The sequence below is a fragment of the Haliotis rufescens genome, unplaced genomic scaffold (genome assembly GCF_023055435.1).
Source record: "Haliotis rufescens isolate VD_foot unplaced genomic scaffold, xgHalRufe1.0.p SCAF_4, whole genome shotgun sequence".
In the NCBI taxonomy this organism is placed as follows: Eukaryota; Metazoa; Mollusca; class Gastropoda; order Lepetellida; family Haliotidae; genus Haliotis; species Haliotis rufescens.
This window is the reverse complement of record NW_025964112.1, coordinates 30793262-30814389: the sequence shown is the minus strand read 5'-3', so window position 1 is coordinate 30814389 and position 21128 is coordinate 30793262. Positions and strand designations below refer to the sequence as shown.

At 42.3% G+C, this 21128-nt stretch overlaps 1 protein-coding gene across 3 annotated transcripts in view; it reads right to left on the bottom strand.

The window, feature by feature from the left end:
• The window catches only part of LOC124149544 (protein Wnt-10a-like), a 216016-nt gene that overhangs the window by 52462 nt on the left and 142426 nt on the right, over window positions 1-21128 (bottom strand). Inside the window, exon 1 of one of the 3 annotated variants that reach the window (XM_046521221.2) lies at window positions 6981-7222. The exons of 1 other annotated variant lie outside the window; for it this stretch is intronic. The gene's annotated coding sequence lies outside the window, so the exon portion shown is untranslated. Of the gene's footprint in view, window positions 1-6980; window positions 7223-21128 lie in introns of those variants that run through there. One more of the 3 variants, XM_046521223.2, reaches the window with a different exon arrangement.

Below are 21128 nucleotides of genomic sequence, written 5' to 3'. Positions count from 1 at the left end.
ACAGGGTATATACTATTGTAGATATGTCAGTACAAGGTATATACTATTGTAGATATGTCGGTACAGGGTATATACTATTATAGATATGTCGGTACAGGGTATATACTATTATAGATATGTCGGTACAGGGTATAAACTATTGTAGATATGTCGGTACAGGGTATATACTATTGTAGATACTGTATATGTAAGTACAGGGTATATACTACTTTAGATATGTCAGTACATGGTATATAATATTGTAGATATGTCAGTACAGGGTATTTACTATTGTAGATATGTCAGTACAGGGTATATACTACTGATTCTGGTATATGTGTCGGTTCAGAGTATATAATATTGAATATAGTATATATGTCAGTAAAGGATATACACTACTGATTATAGAATATGTGTCGGTTCAGAATATATAATACTTAATATAGTATATGTGTCGGTTCAGAGTATAAAATATTGAATATAGTATATCTGTAAGTAAAGCATATATACTACTGATTCTAGTATATGAGTCGGTTTAGAGTATATTATATTGAATATAGTATATATGTCAGTAAAGGATATATACTACTGATTATAGTATATGTGTCGGTTCAGAGTATATAATACTGAATACAGTATATGTGTCACTAAAGGGTATATACTACTGATTATAGTATATGTGTCGGTTCAGAATATATACTACTGAATATAGTATATATGTCAGTAAAACATATATACTACTGATTATAGTATATGTGTCGGTTCAGAGTATATAATACTGAATAAAGTACATGTGTCAGTAAAGGGTTTTAATAGTGAATATCGTATATGTCTCGGCTCAGGGTCTATAACACTGAATATAGTATATATGTCAGTAAAGCGAATGTAATACTGAATATCGTATATGTGTCGGTACAGAGTATATAATACTGATTATAGTATATTTCTCGGTGAAGGGCATATAATACTGAATATAGTATATGTGTCGGTGCAGAGTATATTATACAGAATATAGTATATCTGTCAGTAAATGGTATATAATACTGAATATCGTATATGTGTCGGTTCAGAGTATATAATACTGAATATAGTATATTTCACGGTACAGGATATATAATACTGAATAAAGTATGTGTGTCGGTGCAGAATGTGTAATACAGAATATAGAATCTGTGTCAGTAAAGGGTATATAATACTGAATATAGTATATGTGTCGTTGCAGAGACTGTAAGAGGTATATAGTGCATGTAACACTGTAGATCATTTATGTGTTGGCACTTCGTATTTGATACGGTAGATAATTTATTTATTCATTATTTTCAAAGGAAGATGTGTATTCCCACAGGTTTAGTTTTGTGGACCAGCTGATGATTGTAGTAGGGCTTACTAGTATACATCAAAATCCTTTGTTTTCCTAAATGTATGGATCAGTGTATATTTAGGTATGCACCCTATGTATGGTGCAGGCATTCAACTTCCTCCGAAACGTATATAAATATTTGATGATTTTATATAAAATGTTGACGGTATTTTTGGTTTGCAAAAAACGCCAGAGCAAATTGATTTGTAATACTTTTCTGTTTTACTAATTCATATTAAAAAAAAAGGGTACGATGCAAAATTATAAAGTCCACTAAATATTTAAAAGTGGAATTTTCATAGAATCGATTTCATAGTGTGGTTTTGCTTATCCAAAATAATCAGGCGGGTTTTTTTTAAATACAAACTTGAAAATTGCTTCACTATACACTGCTGGGGCAAGACAGTTCCCAAGCCAGTACCATTCAAAAGTCAATCATTTATTGCTCTATGGCTCATAAAATATGACGAGGTCGTAATAAATAACGAGATAGAATCATTTCTTATGATGGCCTGTAAACAGGTTTTTCCTGTAGAATCCTCATCCTAAGCTGACTTTTTCAAACAAGGCCACTTCAACACACATGGTCTTTATCGAGCCCCCGAAACTGTCTCCAGGTCCCAGTTCAATAATTTCAACAGATACAGCCTCTATAATGGTATACCGGGGCAGCCTCTATAAAAATACTCTGGAACAGCCTTTTAAACGATTCACTGGAATAACCTCTATCATAACATACTGGCACAACCTCTATAATTATACACTGGCACAGCCTCTTTCACGATATACTGGCACAACCTCTATCATTATTCACTGGCACGTCATCTATCATAATAAATGGGCACAACCTGTATCATTATACACTGGCACAACGTCTATCATAATACACGGGCTCAACGTCTATAATTACACACTGGCACAGCGTCTATCATTATACACTTGCACAACCTCTATCATTATACACTGGCACAACGTCTATCATTATACATTGGCACATCCTCTATCATTATAAACTGGTCCAACGTCTGTCATTATACACTGGCACAACTTCTATCATTATACATTGGCACAACATCTATCATTATACACTGGCACAACCTCTATAACAAAAAACTTGTGCAACGTTTATCATTATACACTGGCACAACATAAATCATTATACACTGGTACAGCCTCTATCATTATACACTGGCACAAACTCTATCATTATACACTGGTACAACTTCTATCATTGTATACTTGCTTAACCGCTATTATTATACATTGGCACAGTCCCTATCATTATACACTGGCACAACGTCTATCATTATTATACACTGGCACAGCCTCTATCATTATACCTTGGCACAACGTCTATCATTATACACTGGCACAACCTCTATCATTATACACTGGCACAACCTCTATCATTATACACTGGCGCAACCTCTATCATTATACACTGGCACAACCTCTATCATTATACACTGGCACAACCTCTATCATTATACACTGGCACAGCCTCTATCATTATACATTGGCACAATGTCTAGCATTAAACACTGGCGCAACCTCTATCATTATTCACTGGCACAACGTCTATCATTATACACTGGCACAACGTCTATCATTATACACTGGCACAGCCTCTATCATTATACACTGGCACAGCCTCTATCATTATACACTGGTACAACTTCTATCATTATACACTGGTACAGCGTCTATCATTATACAATGGCACAACTTCTATCATTATAAACTGACACAGTCTCCATCATTATACACTAGTACAACCTCTATCATTATACACTCGCACAACTTCTATCATTATACACTGGAACAATGTCTATCATTATACACTGGCGCAACCTCAATCTTTATACATTGGCACAACCTCTATCATTATACACTGGCACAACCTCTATCATTATACAGTGGCACAGACTCTATCATTATACACTGGCGAAACCTCTATCATTATACAATGGCACAATGTCTATCATTATACACTGGCACAGCCTCCATCATTATACAATGGCACAGCCTCTATCATTATACACTGGCACAGCCTCAATCATTATACACTGGAACAACCTCTATTATTTTACTGGCACAGCCTCTATCATGATACACTGGCACAACCTCTATCATTATACACTGGCACAGCCGCTATCATTATACACTGGCAAAACGTCTATCATTATATACTTGCTTAACCGCTATTATTATACACTGGACAAACGTCTATATTTATTATACACTGGCACAGCCTCTATTATTATACACTGGCACTATCTCAGTCATAATACAGTGTCACACCACCTATCATTATACACTGGCACAACGTCTAAATTTATATTCTGGCACAGCGTCTCATATAATACACTGGCACAGCCTCTATCATTATACACTGGCACAGGCTCTATCATTATATACTGGCACAACGTCTATCATTATACACTGGCACAACCTCTATCATTATACACTGTCACGCTATCATTATACACTGTCACACTCTCTCTCATGATACACTTGCCCAACCTCTATCATTATACACTAGTACAACCTCTATCATTATACACTGGCACAACGTCTATCATTAAACACTGGCACAACTTCTATCATTATACACTGGAACAACGTCTATCATTATACATTTGCCAAACCTCTATCATTATACACTGGCACAGCGTCTATATTTATGTTCTGGCACAGCCTCTATCATTATACATGGGCACAGCCTCTATCATTTTACATTGGCACAACCTCTATCATTATACACTGGCACAGCCTCTATCATTATACAATGGCACAACTTCTATCATTATACAGTGGCACAACGTCTATCATTAAACACTGGCACAGCCTCTATCATTATACACTGGCACAGCCTCTATCATTATACACTGTAACAACCTCTATTATTTTACACTGGCACAGCCTCTATCATGATACACTAGCACAACCTCTATCATTATACACTGACACAGCCGCTATCATTATGCACTGGCAAATGTCTATCATTATATACTTGCTTAACCACTATTATTATACACTGGCACAGTCCCTATCATTATACACTGGACCACCGTCTATATTTATTATACACTGGCACAGCCTCTATTATTATACACTGGCACTACCTCTGTCATAATATAGTGTCACACCAACTATCATTATACACTGGCACAACGTCTATCATTATACACTGGCACAACTTCTATCATTATACACTGGAACAACGTCTATCATTATACACTGGCGCAACCTCTATCATTATACACTGGCACAGCCTCTATCATTATACACTGGCCCAACCTCTATCATTATACACTAGTACAACCTCTATCATTATACACTGGCACAACGTCTATCATTAAACACTGGTACAACTTCTATCATTATACACTGGAACAACGTCTATCATTATACACTTGCGCAACCTCTAGCATTATACCCTGGTACAGCGTCTATATTTATCTTCTGGCACAGCCTCTATCATTATGCATGGGCACAGCCTCTATCATTTTACATTGGCACAACGTCTATCATGATACACTGGCACAGGCTCGATCATTATACACTGGCACAACTTCTATCATTATACTCTGGCCCAACGTCTATCATTATACACTGGCGCAACCTCTATCATTATACACTGGCACAGCCTCTATCATTATACACTGACACAGTCTCCATCATTATACACTGGCACAACGTCTATTATTATACACTGGCACGCTATCATTATTCATTGTCACACTCTCTCTCATTATACACTGGCCGAACCTCTATCATTATACACTAGTACAACCTCTATCATTATACACTGGCATTATGCATGGGCACAGCCTCTATCATTTTACATTGGCACAACGTCTACCATGATACACTGGCACAGGCTCGATCATTATACACTGGCACAACTTCTATCATTATACACGGGCAGAACTTCTATCATTATACACTGGCACAACCTCTATCATTATACACTGGCACAACGTCTATATTTATATTCTGGCACAGCCTCTATCATTATACATGGGCACAGCCTCTATCATTATACACTGGCGCAACCTCTCTCATTATACAGTGGCACAACGTCTATCATTATACACTGGCGCAACCTCTATCATTATACACTGGCACAGCGTCTATCATTATACACTGGCACACTCTCTATCATTATACACTGTCACACTCTCTCTCATTATACATTGGCCCAACCTCTATCATTATACACTAGTACAACTTCTATCATTATACACTGGCACAACGTCTATCATTATACACTGGAACAACGCCTATCATTATACACTGGCGCAACCTCTATCATTATACACTGGCACAGCGTCTCTATTTATGTTCTGGCACAGCCTCGATCATAATACACTGGCACATCCTCTATCATTATACATTGGCACAACGTCTATCGTTATACACTGGCTCAGCCTCTGTCATTATACACTGGCACATCCTCTGTCATTATACACTGGCACAACCTCTATCATTATACACTGGCACAACGTCTATCATTATACACTGGTACAACGTCTATTATTATACACTGGCATAACCTCTATCATTATACACTGGCACAGCCTCTATCATTATACACTGGCACAACGTCTATCATTATATACTTGCGCAACCTCTATCATAATAAACTGGCACAGCGTCTATCATTATACACTGGTACAACGCCTATCATTATATACTGGCGCAACCTCTATCATTATACACGGCATAACGTCTGTCAGTATACACTGGCACAACTTCTATCATTATACATTGGCACACTCTCTATCATTATACACTGGCACAGCCTCTATTATTATACACAGGCACACTCTCTTTCATTATACACCAGGTACGTATTTGTCTCGTGGCATCTCTATCTCAACAGATGACATAAGCGTACCTTGGAATAGTTCAGTGTCATGTATAATTTATTTTTTTCGCCTGTCAGACTCAACGGACATATCGTCGTACGTAAGGTACACTATGCCATGTAATATACAATGTAGACACGCTGTGTAGTTCTAGTTGAAACACCCACCTACTGAATCTGTGCATGTTACTTAAGTGTACAACGCTCGGGCACTCATGCACGTGGTTGGGCCATTCTTAGCAGTCTGGTGGTTTTCTGATGTGCTGAGTTAGCGTCTACTGAACACAAGCAGGTAATTAGTCAAGCAAAGGTGTTTTACATACATGAACATACTTTCCACCTGAAATAATGAATGCCCTTGATCCGCAGAGTAAAAAAATACACGAACACTGACTAAATATAATCTGTTATTGCCTGACTAGATCCGTGATGGATTGTAAGCGTTTTTTTAGGCGCTTTATCGTGTATATACATTAGCTATACTTTAGAAACCCACAAGTCAACATTACTCGACCACTTTAGCTATACATTAGAAACTCAGCTATATATATGAACAACAACATGTCATTGTCTACACGAAGTGCCCCTGTTTTTAATACAGCCTATTCATAAATACATTTCGCTATATAATGTGAATAAACCTGCAATTGACTATGGTCGGACAGGCTAATGTCGAAGGGGTATTACCACCTTCGCCCCCTAGGACTACATGCAGTGAATGGACTGCTAATAAGGAGTATATGTGTATGGTGAAAGGCAGGTACTTACTGTGCGGTGTGTATGTGACCCCTCAAGTAGGCCTGGTCCTGTCAGTCCTCCCTGTCCAACACCAGAAGGAGGGATTGAATCAGTGATGTGACGGACGAGTCACGCAGTCTAGGGTGGGGCGTCTTATCTCAGCGATAGGATCATCAACATGATTATTTCTTTCTATTTCCCCAAACTTTCTTATCAGCTAAAGCAGATCCCGCGACACTAACCCGTCGCAGTGGAGCGTGGATCGTATACATTCTCATTGTCCTTCATTTTGTTGGGTGAAAATGTATCTACCGTAAATATGCTTGTGCAATTATCCCTACCATATCCTACCATATTTCCACTAACAGACATGCGTCTCTGTGTGTGTCACAAATATACCTTTGATAATACGGTTGTATTAACAAAACTAGATAGCAAGAAAAGAAATAACACCAAAACAATCAATGATGACGTCACACTTTTCACAAAACACAAAAGGCGTTTTGTAAATGCCAAAATGTCTTTGATAGCGCTTGTGACCTAGGTGTGACCTAAGTGTGACCTACGATGTTGGTGTTTAAGAAGTTCTGAACACTTCGTGCGGTGTTGAAACGTTGGCAAATGAAGTATTATTGAATAAAAGAAGATTAAGAAGTCACATGACACAATTGATGTATCCCCAAGTGGTTACAGGTGGCCATGAAGTCCGGTGGTCTATTGTCCACTTCCATGCGGTATAAAACAATGCGACGTGCCTCGAAAAACAATGAAGCAGTTGCAGTCCGTAGTCGATGCTCACACTTCAGTCGGTGATGTTGCGGTGCCCAAGTCATTCCCCGGTAAGTAGACACACCTGTACGCTGCACGCAGTGTTCTTCACACTACTTACACCTACTTACTTTGGAACTGAAGATGTTACAGTACAGTTCAGGAGATGAATCGTTCAGAGATACATACTGGTCGTCAGGAGACCTGGCGGTCTAATTGCTAACCTCCCCCTGCCTTAAGTCACTGTACCAAACAGCACCTTTTCCTCCAACTAACCTCCTTAAGTAGCCTAATCACCGTCACCTTACCCCCATCGCCCCCAACATGTAAATCTACTAGCCTACTCCCCCCCAACTCCCCCCTCCCTGCCTTCACGCTATTTATCAAGTAGCCACTTCACCTTCAACGCCCCTCCCCTGCCTTTACTCTATCCCTCATATAGCCTACTCCCCTCCAACTCCCCCCTCCCTGCCTTCACGCTATTTATCAAGTAGCCACTTCCCCTTCAACGCCCCTCCCCTGCCTTTACTCTATCCCTCATATAGCCTACTCCCCTCCAACTCCCCCTCCCTGCCTTGACTCTATTTATCAAGTAGCCACTTCCCCTTCAACGCCCCTCCCCTGCCTTTACTCTATCCACCAAGTAGCCTACTCCCCTCCAATTCCCCCCTCCCTGCCTTGACTCTATTTATCAAGTAGCAACTTCACCTTCAACGCCCCTCCCCTGCCTTTACTCTGTCCATCAAGTAGCCTACTCCCCTCCAACTCCCCCCTCCCTGCCTTGACTCTATTTATCAAGTAGCCACTTCCCCTTCAACGCCCCTCCCCTGCCTTTACTCTGTCCATCAAGTAGCCTACTCCCCTCCAACTCCCCCTCCCTGCCTTGACTCTATTTATTAAGTAACCACTTCCTCTTCAACGCCCCTCCCCTGCCTTTACTCTGTCCATCAAGTAGCCTACTCCCCTCCAACTCCCCCCTCCCTGTCTTGACTCTATTTATCAAGTAGCCACTTCCCCTTCAACGCCCCTCCCCTGCCTTTACTCTGTCCATCAAGTAGCCTACTCCCCTCCAACTCCCCCCCCCCCTCCCTGTCTTGACTCTATTTATCAAGTAGCCACTTCCCCTTCAACGCCCCTCCCCTGCCTTTACTCTATCCATCAAGTAGCCTACTCCCCTCCCATTCCTCTCCTCACGCCTTCACTCTATAGTCCAGGCCCTTAGGGAGCCATTATGAGGTATTGTGCAGAGGTGTCTACAAGCATCTAATTTGGCACAGATGTAGACCAGAACATAATTTATCCATTTTTGGAGGGCGCCAAAGCCAGCGCTCATTGGGGTGGCCATATTGGCAATATCCAAGATGGCCGCCAATCCCTATTTGATTTTTCCTAACTTCATAACCAAAAGTCATAGGATCCTGAATTGAGGCGCTTTTTGTAGGTTTTTGACCTCAAGGCTTCCAAATGTGATCTTTGTTTTGATGTAGAAGTGCTTTTTGGTCAATTTAGTGGTTGAAAACATATTTTATTCAAATCAAATATCTTTTTTATGGTCATTTTACCTCACAGAAAAAGTTCACAAATGAGAACAACATAAGAAATTTAAAAAAAACCATAACAAATTGAGCTTTGTTTTGAAATACAAAATATGCTTTGGACCATTTAATTGTCAGAGTATTAAGGGCAAAAACTTTGATTTTAATTTTGATGCGACACAGTAATGTTATTTTCTGGTCTGCAAATGAGATTATGCACTGCTTGGTGGTTGATGGTTTATATTATTGAACACATAAAGGTCACATAAATTGTTCCTTGCATGTATTTTGTTCTTCTTCCAGAATCACGATATGGCTGCAATATTGCCGATGCGATGAAAAATTTAACTCACTCTTCTTCCAGGACCGCTGAAATATTTTGTCATGACTAATTGGGCATTACTCACGCATAGGTGGCCTATATGGTTACTTTTCCAGCGAATGTGTTCATATTTTTCCGTCTTTGTAGGTGTGTTTAGCTGAATTGGCGAGAACAGTGGTGCTGGTGAAATAATAGTAAATTGTACCTGTGATATTGCGCCAACAATGGAAAGTTTCAATTGGGAACTTTGCTGTCTTTGCCAGTCAGATAAAAGTGGACAGTTGCAAACACCAAAGGAGGAAGTACTTTTGACTCTTGACAGAGACCTGACTGACTTTAAGACAATCAATGCCGTTCCGTCTGGTATTACAGTCGCCTTTGATCAACTAAATGATGGATCAGGTATTGCAGAAACACTCCGATCCAATAATGCTAAGTATCACAAAACGTGTAGGAGCTACTGTAGTAGTTCTTGTGTGAAGAGGCTGCGTCAAAAACATGAGGACAGTGCACAGAGTTCACCAAAAAAACTCAGATCAGCGGGGACTATCACATGGAAAAAGCAGTGATGTCAAATGCTGCATTATTTGTGATGGAGATGACCAGACCAATTTACGCAAGGTGGCAACTGCCAACGTAGATGCATATCTAAAAAGCTGGGCAAAGTCAAAAAATAATTTCCGGTTAATGGGTAAATTGATTGCACAAGCTGCGGATGCCCATGCTGGTGATGTTTTTTACCATGTCCAATGCTACTTGCATCTGCGAGACTGCACACGCTGCTGATCGTCGAGCATCCACAAGCCCTGTTCAACCTGAGTTTCATCCAAAGGCTACAGCGCAAATCGTAGCTCTTGTTGAGGATTCAGACTCAGTATATAAGCTATCAGCACTTCGGCAGATGTACCGAAAACTGATGGAGGAACAAGGAAGTCCCTGCCACAATACTAGGCAGCCACATTCAACAAGGTTTAAAGAGCATATTCTCAATCTTCTTCCGGAATGGGCTGAGTTGTCACAGGGGAAGGAAATCTACATTTCTAATAATACAAAGATTGCAGATCTGCTCGCGAAAGCTCATGAGTCCCAACTTGGTCAAAATGATGCCCTTTTACTGATGTGGGCAGCAGTGATTTTGCGCAGGTGTTGTCTCCAGAAGCAGGAACCCTTCCATGGGTCTTTCTCCCCAGACTGCCTAACCTCTCCTGTACCAGAAGAGCTTCATAGCTTCATCAATATCATCCTCCAAGGTCCATCAATTCTGCGAGAGCAAGGTGATATCGAAATGGATGAATGTGTACACGGGAGGGTAAAAATTGCATGTACAATCTCACAACTGCTCATTATGACACATGTAGTGGGACACACCACACAACCAAAACAAGCACCATACGACATGGAAAAGCGCATGAGACACCATTCTCCCTTTACCAAGGCCTTAAGATGCACGGAGATGCACGACTTAAGAAACAGATCGAGAATGCCCACCAATTCGGCCTATCAGTGTCCTATAGCCGTGTTATGGAAGTAAAACAAGCTATTGCACGAGCAGTCTGCAAGCGCCATTCTGAGGATGGAATTGTTCTGCCAACTTATCTGCGATGCAATGTTTTTGTCACCTTTGATGTGGACAACTTGGATAGTCATAATAAGGGAAACTTTTCACAGGATGAGTTTCATGGCACTGCTTTGAGTGCAACTAACCATCTATCTTGGGAAAACCAAGGAGTAGAGTGAGCTCCTATTCAACTGGACTTCTCTGATACATCTGTGCCCCAACTTCCAGAATCATATGCTATCGTACATCCAGTTGAGCTACACAACACTCCCTTGTTTGTACCTAGAAGCAGGGGGCCAAGACGAAGGACGAATCCATGATGAAACATACAATGGAACTCACCATGCAAGGTACAGAGTTCCTGAATCCCGGTCAGACGGGTGTTCTGGGTGCAGATCAGCCCATTTATGCTATAGCAAAGCAACTACAATGGACATTTCCAGACATTTTCGGAGAAGATAAGTTGGTTCTGATGATGGGAGCATTGCATATTGAAGACAAAGTTCATCATATGATTGGAAAGTTGTTGCGTGTTTCAGGTTGGACTACAGTACTTTCTCAGGCACAGGTTCTAACATCTGGCCGTGCTGAGTCAGTTCTTAATGAGCAGCATATCAAGCGCACACGTTATGCCCACCAAGTATCTGTAATGTCTCTTCACCTCCTTAAGCACAAGGCATATTCTACCTACAGTCACAGGAGATGTGGGATCAACGATCCAGAACCAAAAATCCGCAGTTCAAGTACTGGTCTACCATCATTGAGCTTGAGCTATTGATGTGTCGCTTCATTCGGTCTCTACGTGAGGGAGATTTCCTTCTCTATGTCCAAGAATGTGATGAGCTCTGCCCATGGTTTCATGTGATGGACCACGCAAACTATGCAAGATGGCTTCTAATACATGTGCGGGATATGGTCCAGCTGTCAGAGAAACACCCGAACATACATGCTGAATTTCTCAAAGGGAACTTTGTCGTTCAAAGGTCACCACACAAGTTCAGCCTCATTGGAAAGGATCAGTCACACGAACAATCCAATAAGAGTCTACAGGCACATGGCGGAGCAGCAGGACTCTATGAGAACCCTGAAGCACTTAGACTCTTCATGTTGGTAGGTCCAGACTGCTCGAGATGTGTTGCAGAGTTTGAAGCTTTCCTAGACACACCAAAGTCTAGCACTGTTCATCACGAAAAAGCACATAGCTTGCAAGTTAAGTATTGGAAGGATGTCCTGTCATTTGTTGAGATTGTTGAGCAGCTAGGCAATCCCTTTACTACTGGTCAAGAACTTGTAGCACTCGACACACAATTATGGAACAGGAAGTCGTTACATCTCTCTCTAGGGTTCATGAAGTTGGCAAAGACCTCCTTGCACAATACGTTTCACAGACACTTCATAGGTGACAGTGCCAGTGTCAAACAATATCTGACGTAATAAAATCCTGACATTCGCCAATCGTCCTGATCTGACCAAAAAAGGAAACAAAACCAGTGGTGTACAGAAGAAAAATATGACTCTGATCACAACACTCTTCCTTTCACTGCAATCACGACCAGATGTAGATACGGAAGAGTTTTTTTCATTTTGAAAATCAAAGGGAACCACCAAGTTTCGCTGATCGTGGTTCACTTCGACTCAGCAAAAAGTCTGATATTCTGGAATGCATCAAAGCGCCAATTGGTCGAGCACTTCCAGCCAAATTAGCCACAGTTGTTGTGCTGAACATGGCAACTGTTGTTCATATGGTGCGGCCCACATCAGAGAAGACATTTGCTGAGTATGTTACACAACACATTGTGCCATTCCTGGAGTCTCAGATAACCGAAACAGTTGCACTTATAGATGCCATATGGGATAACTACCAAGTAAACAACCTCAAATCCCTCACACATCAGCGTCGTGGTACAGGTCCACGGACTAGGATTGGGAATGGTCACACACGAATCCAAAAGCATGACTGGAACAGTGGATTTCTCAAAAACCAGGATAACAAAAAGGAGTTATTCTCTTTCCTCAGTGAGGAGCTTGTCAAAAAAGATTTGAGTGGGAGACTCCTTCTCAGTTCCAAATTTGATGGTGTTCTTTCCAATGGACCATGCGATGTATCAGCTCTCCAACCCTGTAACCACTCTGAAGCAGTTACAAGGATATTCCTTCACCTGGCACATGCTGTAGCAGAGGGGCACCAAACAGCTTATGTCCGTACTGTTGATAGTGATGTGGTAGTCCTTGTCATACGCTTCTTCTCTACACCTGGTCTCTCAGAGCTGTGGGTGTGTTTTGGTAGCGGGAACAAAATTCGCGATATTCACATCCATGATATCTGTTCTCATCTTGGGCCTTCAAGGTCTCTGTCATTGCCGCTTTTTCATTCCATCACAGGGTGCGACACGACATCACAGCTCCTTGGGTGTGGCAAGAAAACTGCCTGGGCATCTTGGCAAAACACACCAGGACTCACTGAAACACTGGTGACACTAACCAATCAACCAGAACTGTTCAGTCTTGAGCTCTTCACATGCAGAAGCTGGAACGATTTGTGGTTATCATGTATAGTAAGGGGTGTGGTTTGGCTAAAGTCAATGAAGCCAGACATCATCTTTTTACAACTGGTAAAAGAACTTGAGAATATACCACCCACTCAGGCATCCTTGTTTGAACACATAAAAAGGGCACTGCTTCAGGCAAGCTTTTACTGGAATCAAGCAGCCACAGTTCACCAGGAAATCCCGGACTTTAGTGAATGGGGGTGGCAAAAGGAAGACGGTGGTATCTGGTCGCCATACTGGACAACTCTCGAGGATGCCAGTAAAGCATGTTCTTTCCTTTTGCATTGTTGTTGTGAAAGGTCTTGCACCGGGAACTGTAAATGCAGTAGAGCTGGAGTCCGCTGCACGGGGTTATGCAAATGCGAAGGTGGATGTGTGAACAATCATGATACCTCGATAAATTAGATTAAACCTTGCCACAGTGATGTTTAACTAAAACTAGAAATATTTAGACCTGTTAGTTTTTTTAAATTTCTTATGTTGTTCTCAGTTGTGATCTTTTTCTGTGCGGTAAAATGACCATAAAAAATATATTTGGTTTGAATAAAATATGTTTTCAACCGCTAAATTGGCCCAAACACACTTCTACATCAAAACAAAGATCACATTTGGAAGCCTTGAGGTCTAAAACCTGTAAACAAGCCTTAATACATGATCCTATGACTCTTGGTTTTGAAGTTAGGACAAAATCAAATAGGGACTGGCGGCCATCTTGGATTTTGCCATCATGGCCGCCCCAGTGAGCGTCAACTTTGGCGCCCTCCAAAAATGGATTTAGTAGGTTCTGGTCTACATCTATGCCAAATATGGTTCTTGTAGACACATCTGCACAATATCCCCCTAAGGTCCTGGACTACTATCCACCAAGGAGCCTATTCCCCGCAACCCCCTCTCCTGCTTTCACTCTATCCCTCATGTAGCCTACTCCCCTGCACCCCCCCCCCCCCCCCCCCCCCAGCCTTCAGTCTATTCTCAAGTAGCCTACTACCCTTCAACTCCCCTCCCCATCTATGCCTTCACCCAATTCATCAAATAAATACTCCCCTCCCCTGCCTTCACTCTATCCTCAAGTAGCCTACTCCCCTCCACCTCCACTCTCCTGCCTTCACTCTATCCTCAAGTAGCCTACTCCTCTCCACCTCCACCCTCCTTGTCTTCACTCTATCCCCAAGTAGCCTACTCCCCTCCACCTCCACCCTCCTGTCTTCACTCTATCCTCAAGTAGCCTACTCCTCTCCACCTCCACCCTCCTGTCTTCACTCTATCCTCAAGTAGCCTACTCCTCTCCACCTCCACCCTCCTTGTCTTCACTCTATCCCCAAGTAGCCTACTCCCCTCCACCTCCACCCTCCTGTCTTCACTCTATCCTCAAGTAGCCTACTCCTCTCCACCTCCACCCTCCTGTCTTCACTCTATCCTCAAGTAGCCTACTCCCCTCCACCTCCACCTCCCGTCTTCACTCTATCCTGAAGGAGCCTACTCCCCTCCACCTCCACCCTCCTGCCTTCACTCTATCCTCAAATAGCCTACTCCTCTCCACCTCCACCCTCCTGCCTTCACTCTATCCTCAAGTAGCCTACTCCCCTCCACCTCCACCCTCCTGTCTTCACTCTATCCTCAAATAGCCTACTCCTCTCCACCTCAACCCTCCTGCCTTCACTCTATCCTCAAGTAGCCTACTCCCCTCAACCTCCACTCTCCTGTATTCACTCTATCCTCAAGTAGCCTACTCCTCTCCACCTCCACCCTCCTGCCTTCACTCTATCCTCAAATAGCCTACTCCTCTCCACCTCAACCCTCCTGCCTTCACTCTATCCTCAAGTAGCCTACTCCCCTCAACCTCCACTCTCCTGTATTCACTCTATCCTCAAGTAGCCTACTCCTCTCCACCTCCACCCTCCTGCCTTCACTCTATCCTCAAATATCTCTGTGTGAACCTGCCTGATATATCTGTGTGTGAACCTGCCTGACATATCTGTGTGTGGACCTGTCTGACATATCTGTGTGTGAACCTGCCTGTTATATCTGTGTGTGAACCTGTCTGACATATCTGTGTGTAAACCTGACTGACATATCTCTGTGTGAACCTGTCTGACATATCTCTGTGTGGACCTGTCTGACATATCTGTGTGTGAACATGTCTGACATATCTCTGTGTGAACATGTCTGACATATCTGTGTGAGAACCTGCCTGACATATCTGTGTGTGGGCCTGTCTGACATATCTGTGTGTGAACCTGCCTGACATATCTGTGTGAGAACCTGCCTGACATATATGTGTGAGAACCTGCCTGACATATCTGTGTGAACCTGCCTGACATATCTGTGTGTGAACCTGCCTGACATATCTGTGTGAGAACCTGCCTGACATATCTGTGTGAGAACATGTCTGACATATCTGTGTGAACCTGCCTGACATATCTGTGTGTGGACCTGTCTGACATATCTGTGTGTGAACCTGTCTGACATATATCTGTGTGAACCTGCCTGATATATCTCTGTGTGAACCTGCGCCTGACATATCTTTGTGTGGACCTGTCTGACATATCTGTGTGTGAACCCGCCTGACATATCTGTGTGAGAACCTGCCTGACATATCTGTGTGTGGGCCTGTCTGACATATCTGTGTGTGAACCTGCCTGACATATCTGTGTGAGAACCTGCCTGACATATATGTGTGAGAACCTGCCTGACATATCTGTGTGAACCTGCCTGACATATCTGTGTGTGAACCTGCCTGACATATCTGTGTGAGAACCTGCCTGACATATCTGTGTGAGAACCTGTCTGACATATCTGTGTGAACCTGCCTGACATATCTGTGTGTGGACCTGTCTGACATATCTGTGTGTGAACCTGTCTGACATATATCTGTGTGAACCTGCCTGATATATCTCTGTGTGAACCTGCGCCTGACATATCTGTGTGTGGACCCGCCTGACATATCTGTGTGAGAACCTGCATGACATATCTGTGTGTGGGCCTGTCTGACATATCTCTGTGTGAACCTGCCTGACATATCTGTGTGTGAACCTGCCCGACATATCTCTGTGTGAACCTGCCCGACATATCTCTGTGTGAGCCTGCCTGACATATCTCTGTGTGTGAACCTTCCCGACATATCTGTGTAGACACCTGCCTGACATATCTATGTGTGAGCCTGCCTGACATATCTGTGTGTGATCATGTCTGACATATCTGTGTGTGAACCCGCCTGACATATCTGTGTGTGGACCTGTCTGACATATCTCTGTGTGAACCTGCCTGACATATCTGTGTGAACCTGCCTGACATATCTGTGTGTGTGAACCTGTCTGACATATCTCTGTGTGAACATGTCTGACATATCTTTGTGTGAACCTGTCTGACATATCTGTGTGTGAACCTGCCTGACATATGTGTGGGTGAACCTGCCTGACATATCTCTGTGTAAACCTGACTGACATATCTCTGTGTGAACCTGCCTGACATATCTATGTGTGAACCTGCCTGACATATCTGTGTGTGGACCTGTCTGACATATCTGTGTAAACCCGCCTGACATATCTGTGTGTGTGGACCTGTCGGACATATCTATGTGTGAACCTGCCTGACATATCTGTGTACAAACTTCCTTGACATATTTGTGTACACCTGATGGACCTACTATTATATCTGCACGCCCGATGGGCATATGTGTGTGCACATACGCTTTGCACATCTGTGTGTGCATACCTTTTTGTACAATATACTTGCACCATATTTTAAAAACACACCAGGGCACTAGTAAATGCTGCAGTCACACACCTAGTACTTGTTTTTGCTATGTGTTATTGGTGACATACTATATTCATCTGAAACAGAAACTGCGAAGAGTAAAATATTTCAGTCTGCCCCAACTCCATTATGATCAGTACGATCATCTTTAAATCTTCCTCAGCTGACACTAACTTTTACACTCGCTGCCTCTCATGTCAGCAACACACTAATAATAATAATTGACTTTGTCAGATATCAGGCTGAGATAAACATGTTTACTTTCATTATTAACCAATTATCCTATATTTATCATCCATACAATCATATATTGGCGAATTAATAAAGATCCATACGAAGTACACGTGAAATCATGACTGTATGTGATTTACATAGTTGACAAACTCTTGATGCCATGTGTAACATGGCAATGGTGGTGGCGTCACCCTGCGTGTCCTGACAACTTTTCAAAACGATTTTGAAGATACTACTTAATCACTACAGCTCATTTTCTTTCAAGGGTAGATAATACAGAGAGTATTATGTTTGTGTGTATGTCCTTATCATTTGACGCTTCTCGTGTTCATGTCTTTACCAAACAATTCTGACACTCGTTTTGAAAACTCAGTAAAACATTTTCTCACACTTTAATCTCGGCATTTCACCCTGCATATTTTCTCTGTCTCACAAACCTATACATAACCAACCCTTTATCCACCCACGTCTCCCTCTGACGTCAGAAACACCTGAAGTACGCACCTTTAAGTTAACTGGATGTGATCCACCCGTTGCTGCGCCCTCAGTGTTGCGAGGACACTTGTATATATAATGGCGAGGGTTATGAGAGAAGAGATATTAAGCTTGTAGATATAGCAACGATGCAGGATGTTACCGACACTGGTTTAGACAAATGAAATTGTAGTTGCTTTTGATGTTTATTTTGATGATGCTGGGGTTGATGTTGACGTTCATTTTATTGTAGGTGTTGTTTTGTTGTTGTTGATTATGTCGGTACGTACGCTAATGCTGATGTAATCCTTATTACCATTTTTGGCAAAAAGCAGACAGTGCAATAAAGAAACCTCCAAGATGTGTGTGCTTGTAGCATGGAGTCTACGGTATGGCTCTACTATCCATCTTTGTGGTACGACACGTCACTTAGCCAGCCCACCCCTTGTTCCCTCGCCTAACCTTAATCTCGTGTTGTAGGCCTTTCACTGTCTATTGACATGTGTGATTGTTGTGTTAACGTGAGGACAAACCCCCACCCCAGCCCTCCCCAAACACTCATATACATCCACTTCTGACTACCTGCCTCCCCCACCCCCTCCCCGGTACACGGTGTCTCCTAAAGCCACTAACTAGCTATATCAGTGACAGGTGATGAATGCCTGGTCGTATTACTCCTATTGTTTATCTTTGGGAAAAATATGGAATAATATACTTCACATTGAAGGAGTGCTTTTGTTGTTGAGTGGGCCTGACAACTACAAAGAAATATTTGCCATATTTTCATGTGACTCTGGTGATATTTCCCTCAGTCCTCCTCATTCCCTTTGTGGGCAGCGTGACACGTCCATGTGATTGGCCAAAAATTAGAATTAGTCAGTTTTTTTGTGTGAACTGAATTATTACAACGGTAGTTTACGTATACAGAACACTTGCTAATGCAAACTTTGGTGACAGGTGAAGATACACTCGCCTGATCCCTTCATACTGTATGTCTTGTATAAATGTGCAGATATATCCGACAGGTTATTGATTGTATCTATCTGTGAAACTGACTCTTCATGTGACTACAATCAAGTTAAGAGTGACCAACTACAGTTGAAAGATGATTGCTGTGACGTCGGGTTCACGTTTGTGTACAAATTTATGAAACTGAAGCTTACGTTACATATCGTACCTGTAACATGGTATGATTGAGCTACAGACGTGTCCTATAACATGATATAATAGAGCTACAGACATGCCCTATAACATGGTATGATAGAGCTACAGACATGCCCTATAACATGGTATAATAGAGCTACAGACGTGTCCTATAACATGGTATAATAGAGCTACAGACATGCCCTATAACATGGTATAATAGAGCTACAGACGTGTCCTATAACATGGTATAATAGAGCTACAGACATGCCCTATAACATGGTATAATAGAGCTACAGACATGCCCTATAACATGGTATGATAGAGCTACAGACATGCCCTATAACATGGTATAATAGAGCTACAGACATGCCCTATAACATGGTATAATAGAGCTACAGACATGCCCTATAACATGGTATGATAGAGCTACAGACATGCCCTATAACATGGTATGACAGAGCTACAGACATTCCCTATAACATGGTATAATAGAGCTACAGACATGCCCTATAACATGGTATAATAGAGCTACAGACATGCCCTATAACATGGTATGATAGAGCTACAGACATGCCCTTTAACATGGTATAATACAGCTACAGACATGCCCTATAACATGGTATGACAGAGCTACAGACATTCCTTATAACATGGTATAATAGAGCTACAGACGTGTCCTATAACATGGTATGATAGAGCTACAGACATGCCCTATAACATGGTATTATAGAGCTACAGACATGCCCTATAACATGGTATAATAAAGCTACAGACGTGTCCCGTAATGTTGTGCGATAGAGGCGCCTGCCTTTCTGCTTGGAACAACTTGATTTCTTTTAAAATATGGAATATGAAAATTATATTCATTTTTTCCTATTGGATTCGTCAGTGATGATATCTTGTGATGACTTTAGTGATTATTATTTAGCTTTTGCCCTTAAACATAACATAAAGTCGCGTACGTATCGAATAACGCAATTGCATTTGTAACATCCTGTTGTTAATGAGAAGTAGTGTCGGGGTTCGTGGGTACATCGCCCTCTGACTCTACATACAGAGGGGTAACCCTGGCCCCGGCAACCGCATACCTTAATGGCAGAGTCCTGCGTCCACACCTGGACCTCGTAAATAGCAGGTACCGATTACCCTTTGGTGTGGGTAGAACGGCACTGGCTAAATTGTAGGCTAACTCAGTTGTAGCCAGGCATAAATCTCCAGTGGAATTTCTAAATAAGCAATGCTGAACATTGTTGGGCGGATTGAGCCTCGCATGGGCAACAGTCGAGTGGAGGTAATGAATGGGGGGATATCCACGTAAATATACAAACAGTTTCACCTCTCATCTACAGCTCCCAAATTTCTAAAATGACTAATTGAAAACGGTTCGTTTAATCGGCATATAATTGTCGATAATACGGTAACATGATCTTGTAGCCGACAGTTTAATGCAATACCCACAGTCACTGCGTCTACTCAACCGACACGAACTTGTCACCCTCTGTCCTTACAGTCTGCACCCTCTTGTCCCCTACTTCCACACGCCTCGTTCTACACACTCTGTCCCTTATCACCACACGCAGCCTTTATTCTCTGTCCCCATCTCCATCCGCCTACAGTCTGCACCCTCTGTCCCTAATCTCCACACTCCTCGTTTTACACCCTCTGTCCCCTACCTCCACACGCCTACAGTCTGCACCCTCTGTCCCCATCTCCACACGCCTACAGTCTGCACCCTCTGTCCCTTATCTCCACACGCCTCGTTTTACACCCTCTGTCCCTTATCTCCACACTCCTCGTTTTACACCCTCTGTCCCCTACCTCCACACGCCTACAGTC